A 10112-nucleotide genomic window follows, 5' to 3' on the forward strand; every position below is an offset into this window, starting at 1 on the left:
ATAATTCATCGGAAATCTTAACTCAGGGCTGGTAGCTGCAGTCGAATCTAATGGAAATTTATAGATTAAAATAAATTCTTATAAATACTGACAAATATGAAACTTTAACCAGCCAGGTTTTAAATAAAAAATATTCAAATTTTTTTATTTCTGTTCTCTGAATTTAAAATATTTATAAATATATTTAAAACTATACAGTAGGTAGAGCAAAGAGTATTTAAATAAATAAACAATGGGATAAATATATTTAGTGAAGGATAAGACTTGTAGAGATTATAAAATTTCGATTTTTGTTACCTTGATTTCCGTGAAAGGATTTCAATAACAAGCAAAAGCCTTTCTGTGTATCAATAGCGGATTCTAGTATGGGATAAAGTTATCGAGATTCTTGAAACGGCGTATATATATAAGGGATCTGAAACACTACGAGGTCATACTGGCGTCTCGCAGACTACGCGGCTACGTAGAAGAGCTTGCGGGGGATGTTGAAAGAAATAAGCTAGAGAAAGAAGGGAGTGCCCGGGAATTCTTAGAACTAGAGCACCACCCCATTGAACGAAGCCTCCATACACTCTTCTCTTGATTTCTTTCTTACTTTACCTTTTTTATTCTCAACTCTTTTTTTTATTTCAATCTTTAAATTTTGTTTTTTATCTCCTTCATTTTTTTTATTTCTTTCTCATAGAAAAGCTAGTTATTATAACTAAGCTAAGATTGACCACTTTACTCTGAGCATTCACTTGACGTTTCTCTCAAGCTCATCCTACCTCTAACATTTAATTTACTATTCACTTAGAATTTTTCATTGTTTTCTTTATCCGCCGACGTACGAATAAACGCCAACTTCTCATTAAATAATTCACCCGAGTGTGATTAATTTAAGATATTTCATTAATTATATCACAACAATAACTTGACGCTTGTGTTAAATATATATTTTAATGACGACTCAACAATATTCATATGAATTTTCCCGAATCATGGATACAAAAACTACTTTAGTCTTCTAATTAAAGATCAAAAGTTATTTATTTAGGGTTTTTCTTTCTGCGCATCCGATAATTAAGTGAAATTTAATTTTTCTTCATCTCCCACCCCCTGTAAATTACATTAAAAAATTTAAACTTATTTCTGAATGACGCTTGTCCGCAAAGTGCCGGTAAAAATTTTTTTTCTGTTCGTTTTACTTAAAAGCAAACACGCGAGCAATTTAATGGATAATTATAAAATATTTATAGACCTTAGGAAGTTAATAATTTAAATTTATAGTTTCTTTTAAAATGCAAAACAACACGATGACTGTTTAAAAAAAAATGTAAATGTAAATTAAAATGGATGATGCTAATGGGGCTAGTGACTTTATGACAATCGAAAATAAATAACAATGATCGTATTATTTTATTCTTATTATATAATTTATAGTTTGTAAGTTAGTGTTTGGTATATTGATTTATCACTTGACCATCTAACTTATCGTGTCTCAAGATTTTGTGTGACTTGAGGTACTTACACGCTATTAAGTATATATAGGTATCAAATATTTCATAAAGAGAATACTAAAATAGTATAAAACTCTACAAAGTTTAAATAGAAAATTTAATATGAAATATTCTTAGACTTCAAAGTTTTTTAGAAAATAATTTTGTTTCCCACTGTCAAAAGTATTTCATTTTTTAATATTCTGAAAAATACTTGAAATTTTAAATTACAAAGTTATTTTCACTAGAAGTGCATTAAAAAATTTTTTTATTAGTTTTATTATTGAAAAACTTTTTTTACTTACGAACTAAAAAAAAAATTTATTTCCAATAATTGTTATCGTGATTATTGTTTAGCTTCGAACAATTTAAAATTTTAAATTAATCTTGTTTGAATAGATTAATTCATATATTATATGTCATGTACCAGAGGTCAATTGTGTGCTGAGCAAATCCTTTGTGTCGTACGTGAGAAACTAAAATGAATATAATTCTAAATATAGAAACGAGAGTTTATCGATCGCAGAAAAAGCTTCTCACCACCTACCTGTGGCATCTACAATTCACATGTCACCTGATGAGAAAGGATCCATTTCGTCCTCTTTAATGTACACACACATATATATATATATATATATATATATAGATAAGGACATAAATCACAATGACCGTTATTCATCAACTTTTTCAATTATAGTCTGAATGATTATAAATATAGGTCGTTAAACATTGTCATGTGTTGAATGAGAACGATAAATCGGTTATCAATACTTAAATATATACTTGCTCATGTCATGTATATCCTCATACCTTTTCTTTTTTTTTTTTATTTAAAGATTCAGTATTCGATGCTAATATTAACGCGACTCAAGACCTAGAATTAATTAATTTTTAATTTTATTTAAAAATGTACTTACGTTTAAATACAGCCTTAATTCGATCTTTATATATTTATATATATTATATAAATAGTTTGAGCTATTGAATTTAAAATTGAAATTTAAACTGAAAATAAAAGGTCTTACTTAATTATTAGTCTTTAAAATCTGTTTAAATATTTAGAGTAGAGATTAAGTGCGTCCTCAAATTTCATTAACCAAAGCAGATTTTCGAGGGCGTGTATCAAAACCACGTAATATAAGATCAGTACAATAGCAAACATACTCATAAGTATATTTACCTTTTGCTTGTAATATCTGCCAGCAGATACGGCATCAAATTTATTACCGAGCTTTTGTATTCTTGGCTCTCGAGGTATCTCGTTATTGCAGTATTATACATATGTATATATGAATATATGAGAGTACAACATAAGAGACTTATCGCTGGTGATGTGAGTTGCATTACTGTTAGTCTAACGAGCTAAATACACTCGAGGACAAACATTACCGATGCTTGGATAATTACTTTACTTGGTTGACGTTGTTTAAATATTTTAATTACTGATATTATTGTAACTTTACCTTTCATAATATAGTCATAACAATAACTTATTATTATAGTATATTGAATATTTAATGTAGGTTAATTAACACTCGGTGTTGATTAATAATAAGTTTTCGAGGTGAAAACCAGCAGAAAGTTATCAAGCTGGTTGGTGATTACAGGATCTGTCATCTTTTACTGCAATTGTTTTCTTCATTTTTTTAATTACTTAAAAAAGTCATTAAAAATATTAAAATACAAAATTTTAATAATTTTAAATATGCGAAAAAAAAAATATAAAAAATTGAGGTCTGGTTACAGAATTAATTTTATTTTTTCTTTAATGTCATTTAAAAATTCGGCGAATAATTTTTCTCAAAATTATTGATGATAATTTTGAAATTAAAAAAAATTGAATAATGGTAATAATTAAACTGAATAAAAGTAAGGGAGTAAATAAATGTGAATATAGAATGTAGTTGAAAATAAACACATCGAGTTGATTACGTGACCGTTTGCCATTTCTATGGACGATTATTATCCTCAAGGGATGTAACAGTTATTACCTTTAGCACTTTCTACACCTAAATTCAATGGATATATTAATCTTTATCATCATTAAAACTATTAACTATTTTAGTTTCACTTTGCCCAACCCGATTGTTCCGCATGCGCACAAACAACGCGATAAAATAAGCCGACGGAAATACTTTTGAAACGTATATCGATGCCAAAAATTGATTCACGCGGTTATAAATTTTCTTATGTAAAAAGTTTTTCGCACTAATCAAAAAGTTGAATTTAATGTTCTTTAAATTATCTTTAAATAATATTCAAACCGTTATAAATTGATATTACATGTCAAACTTAATTTTTATTGGGTAAAAACTTTGGTAAACTCTGCGGTAAATATGAAAGATTTATTTAACGATCGATTTAATAGATTGCATAGAAAGTAATAAAAAATTATTTATTTAACTTTTTTTATAACCTTATAATAATTTACAATGAGCACAAATACGATAGCGTTATAAAATGTCACGAGATTTAATAATCCCCAGAGTACACTCGAATTTCAAAATATTATTGTTAATAAATTATTATTACCACGCAATGCAGTCCCTAAGGAATTATTTTTAAAATTTTTTTAAAACTTTAAAAACGCAGATCCGATTTCTTTAAAAACTGATAGTGAACTTTGCTAAAAAGTTTTATAAATATATTAAATAATTTATTGTGATAATTTCTTTTAATTTTACTTTTCCCATAAAATATGATAATATTTATTTAAAAAGTTTCTTGAATAATTTAAAGCCTGATAATAAATTAAAATTCAATTAAATAATATTGAATATGTAAATTGGACAAGTTATTGATTTAAAATTATATATCTGGTGGAAGCTTCATTTGAATGCCGACCATTGAAACGCTTCACCCATTGACGTCAATCAATCAAAAAAAAGTTTTAATGGAAAAAAATAAAACCAATCGAGCGATTAATTGTCGTACGCATTTAGCTCCTCATTTATGTTAAATAATTAAACAGTAAAAAAAATAATAATCATTTATTTTTAATAAATAAATTACCCTGAACAATGGGTCTAATTGAAGGACAGCTAGTTTATTTCTCGTTATTGCCACCTGTTGCGCATGACGAATATTGTGCGCTTCAAGAATAGTTGACTTTTAATTTTAAATATAAATGTTTTATTTCATTTAAAAATCCTCTTTCAAATATTTACACTATGAGTTACTTTTTTAATTACATATAAATTACACTAAATAAATTTATTATAATTATTTACAGAGTGCCCGTCATCAGAGGACGGAATGGAGAGATTTGCTTGCCCAACACCCGACAGAATGGGCAGGTATCGTTGCATTGACGATCACGTACTTTGCGACGGATTTATCGATTGTCCTACTGGAGAGGACGAGGATCGACAGGCCTGCATGTTCTACAAAACCGTAAGTGCATAAATACAGGCTTAACTATATTATAAATTTGTAACTTTTTTTTTTCTTTAAACTTCCTTTGTGTGAACTTTTTATAAATTCAACTTGCACCAGGTGTTTTCGTCTACGTACTATCAATTTATTATTTAAATCCTATTGTAAAAAAACTACATTTGTTTTATCCCCCTTTATTTTAAAGTTTATTCTTTAAATAGTCACTTAGATTTATATTTTGAACGACAAAAAATTAATATTGTTAAGAATCTTATATGTCTATATATACAGAATTTATTTATGTCTAGTAGATTTTACTTGAGTCACGCAAATGTATATATTAATACATATTTTTTTCTATTTTTATTTACAGACAAAGGCACATTTAGACGTACTGGCAGAGGCTTTACTGCGATGGGTCAGAGGCCGCTAAAGAAATCTTTGTTACTTTCTTCCTTATCTTATTCTACATTTATTATTCATGCTCGACTCATTAATTATTGAAGAATAAACCTCCAAGAAAACCAACAAAAAAAAAAAACGTAAAAACAAAAAAAACCAAAAAAAAAAGTATATATAATAATATATATAAAGAGGAGAGACAAGAGGAATAAATTCATCTTATCAATAAATGTTGTACTGTGACGAGTTCATCTATGATCGGTAATATTTCTTCTTCTACTTCTTCTACTGCTTCTTTTCGACTCTGTTGAATATCATAACTCAAATTAATGAAAAACGTGAAAAATGGACGAAACGTCTCAATAGAAAAGATTTTTAAAAATGATAACGCTGTTTGTGCTCTCACTCAACAGACATTTTTGTTTACATAACAGGCTGAATATACTTATACTTAACAGTATTTATTATTATTATTATTATATAAATATAAATAATATGAATCAGTTGTCAATATTTAACGCAACAGCTCTTCGGTCGTGCTTTGTCATAAATAAATAAATAAAAAAATCACTTTAATTAAGTAATTAATGTTTGATTTGAGTTTACGTATGTAAAATTACGTTTCCAATTACTCGGTGCAGGAAAAAAAAATTGAAAGCACGTCCGGAAGTCGTTGAGTCACTTAACTAAAGTAAACTTTTCATTGAGTTAATTGAACTGAGTTGTAGTCAAAAGACTGTACATGTATTTAGTCTTTTGATAAAACGGGTGATTTCATTGAGCAAACTGTTCACTGTCACTTTATTTTTACAGTAAACTCATTAAAAAAATATAATTTTACCTGATAAATTAAAAAACATAAAAAACTGATAAGTAAAAATAAATAATTTAAAAGAAATGCTTTCGTTTTTTAATTAAAACGTCTAGTCAGTTTATTTTTACTTGTCAGTTTTTTTATTGAGCTGAATTAAATGTCGTTACCTTAGTGGAATAATCAAAAGATAATAATAAAAATTTAAGTATTTTATTATAATTTGTTTAGTTTTTTATTTATTTATAATTAAAAATGTAAATATGAATTTATTTTATATTTGAAATGATAAAAATGATTTTTTATATAATATAAAAATTTGTTGTTTATTATTTTAATTATTATTATTTAATGGAATGTTTCTTGGATTAATTTAAATTTGATGTTACGCAACATCCAATAGCCAACGAGATCCCCTCAAGTATTAAAGCATGCATGCATGAATATAATTTAAGTTAAATTTCAATTAAGGTAACGTCATCTATTTTTGGTTCTCGTCCATTGATTCTTTTATATCTATATTATATATGCTGGATAAAATATCACGATAGTGTGCGAGGCCACCGCGTCAGACGGATAACTTTATAAATTAATCATACTGTTATAAAAAATAGCCGAGATTAAAAAACAAAAGCTTAATGACGTTGGAAGAGATGCATTCAAGTTTTAGTTAAAAAACTAAACTATTCATTTATTTATTTTTATTTTTATAACTTGTTTTAAATAAATTTAAACATTTAGTTCAGACTCGAACTCGATTCGATTGACTCGTTAGATTTGGCACTTGGATAAATTTTACCGATTGGTTGAAACGGCCTCAGAAATTGGCAACTTACCAAAAACATTTCCCAGCCGTAATATCACGAGGATTCGGGGGCAACGAGAAACCATCAATTTTGTTCTGCTCTTATGTAACTGCATCCTCCCTGGTAGAGCCAACGACCGAGACTGTACTTTCGATCGTACATTTTTTTTTTTCTACTCTTTTTCCATTCAATATCTATATAATTTTATAAATATATTTTTTATTTCTGCTCCACTTTTCTGTCATTCTGTGCCTGGAATTCGCTCGTAATCTCGTAACTGTTTTCTTCTTTACCGTTTGGTGACTCAGCACGACAATCCTCGGAAAAAAATAAACCGTAAGCAAAATAATAATTGTAATAATAAAAATAAAAATATAATGCTCTCAATTGACAATCTCTATTTCAATTGGACCCGAAGCTTTCAAAGTTCGCAGACATAAATTTTTATTCCCAAAATTCAGTATCTAGAGACATATATATTTGTATGTTAAACTAAATGAATGTGTCTTTAACTTTCTTAAATGCATTTGGGTATTTCGGTTGCCAAAAAAGTTTAGGTCATTGAACTCCAAAACGATCAATGATTTGTATAAACGTGTAACGATTTACGTCTACATAAAAAAATTTAATATTTTTTTTCTTTTTTCTTTTTTCATTTTTATTCCATTATTATCTATTCTCTATCGTGCAATAAACGTTAAATTAAATCGATTTTACAAAGTACATAGACCCGTATTAAAAGTATAATTTTCATTTCAGACAATTATTCGAATAGTCTCTACATTTAACGACATTTATTTAATAGAACCTAAAACCTCTGCTCCAATAAAAATAAATCCAGCTCTTATAAAAAAACAACATTTATATATAAATATGTCGGGGTCTATAACGGTAACTTAAAACCCACGTTTTAGATGATAATAGGGATGATAAATAATTCCGGTCGGGCAAATATCCTGGACTTATGTAGACGGATAAAATTAATTATTTAAGTTGCGTGCTTGCTAAGTCCGAAGAGCGTCGCGGTCAGACTTTGGTTACATAGCATATATATATATACGAATATACATACATGTTTATCTATATATGGGCATAAGCGGATCTAGTAATGACATTTAGAAATAATAGTAATGAAAGAAGGTTGATAAAAAAAGAAATTGTAAATCAATGAAAACTATAGCTTCTTACAATCGGGTCAGCGACCGGTCTTTTGTTTACTTTTCTTTTCACTTTTTCATTTTATCAACTTGTTTTTTTTCTCCTTTTCATATTAATATAAACATTGCTAAGAAACTTTTCACCGAGTTCATTAAATCTCGACACTCAAAGTGCGCCTGTACTTTGATATATACTTTGTATTAATATATACATACATACATGCATGTATGCATATGAAAATATGTATGTATGTATGTGTAATAGTAAATAAAAAATATATTAAAAAAATAAAATTTTTTTACATGGCCTACTATTCTATATTCGATTGGTTCGTCGCAAGTTATTACGTCAATTCATGTTAAAGGTCACTTTCAATGTACGTATAGCTTCAGTTACGATCAATTAAAGAAGGCCGAAGCTAATTTTGTCCATAATTGCAATCGTTTTGATCTGCATTGGATTACATTTATAGAAACAATCAATATATATATACATATATTTATATGTATGTGTACATTGTATTTTAAATAGAATAATTTGTCCGCGGGAAGAGGACACGGGAGAGCCATTTATACAGATTTCTCCATTCTTCTGCGATAAAAAAAAAAAAAAAAAAAAAAAAAAAAACAGGAAGCGAGAGAGAGAAAGAAAAAAAAGCTTACACAAAACTCTTGTGTGAAATCAATAGTGTGCAACTCTTGGCAAATTGCATGAAGTTAAGTTTCTCACGTAATACGATACGAGTTATGCAAAAAAATTTATTTTTATTTATTTTATAATTTTTTAAATTCTTAATTTATTCATGCAGGTAAATTTAGTTTTTTAAAGTTATGACGTGAAAAGCAGTCCATTTATTTAATTACAAAATATATTTTTTTTTTTTTTAGATTTTCAGTTTAAAATTTTGGAATTTATTTTTTTAATAATTAATGGTTTTTTTTTAATTAACATCGTTGGCAATGACGTAAAAGTTTTCGGTATCCAAGTTTTAAAGTTTCGCGTGCTATAAATTTAGTGATAACCAAACTCCGTAATTGTTTTATCTCTGATATCGATAATTTACGGGCATGTTTTCCAATTTATCTGATAACAAATTTTTCAAAATGTAAAGCTACCAAGTACTTTTATATTAATTGATAAAAAGATTTAAAATAATAAATTCTAATTAACAGTCATAATATTTTTCTATTAAATCTCTAATAATTAATCATCTATGTCGTACACTAATTGCTTATATATATAACCATTATATAACTATATAAAATTTAGTAATATATGTCATGAATATTACCGTATATATTATAAATTAAATAAATCGTGAGTGTAATATGAAAGAATATTTTATTTCATTATTCATTTTTCGCAGTTAATGTGTTTTTGAATTTTTGAATTTAGATGTGTGTTTAAATGTATCTATAAAATATATAATCGTTATAAATTAGTATAAAATAAATTATTAAAATATTTTATTGATTCAAAAATAACAGTTTTGGGATTCAGGAGGCTGGATCGCCGAGATTGTGAATTTGAGATCTAACTTACATTCAAAATTAAAAATTTGAACTATAATTGGATAATTATACGCGTAATGGATATTCGGGTAATAAGCAAGAATATTTCGATGCATAGAAAAATAAATTCTTGATTATTTTGAGCCACTCGAATAAACGTTACTGAAAAAAAAATCTCTTCAAGTATCTCGCGATACCATGAACCCTCAACTGTAATAATATATTTATATATATATTTGATATAATAAATATTTGGAGAACTATTAGACTTATTGTTATAAATATATAATCTTTGGAAAAAGACAAATAATTGTATTTTTGAAAAAATTATGGCTGTTAATTTTAAAATTTTTAAGCGGGAAAATAAATATATTTTTTGAATTATTCAAAATCAATAAAGAAATTATCTGACCAGTTTATTTTTAAATGCAATTATTTTTAATTGGATATTGAATCGATTGAAAGTATAAAAATATATAAACAGAATTCTGTCAGGTTGTTTGCGGAGTAAAAAAAAAAAAAAAAAATTCACACGCTGAGTTTTGGACAAGTGTGCGGACGTCAATCAAAA

This window comes from Microplitis demolitor, chromosome 3 (assembly GCF_026212275.2).
Source record: "Microplitis demolitor isolate Queensland-Clemson2020A chromosome 3, iyMicDemo2.1a, whole genome shotgun sequence".
Classification (NCBI taxonomy): Eukaryota; Metazoa; Arthropoda; class Insecta; order Hymenoptera; family Braconidae; genus Microplitis; species Microplitis demolitor.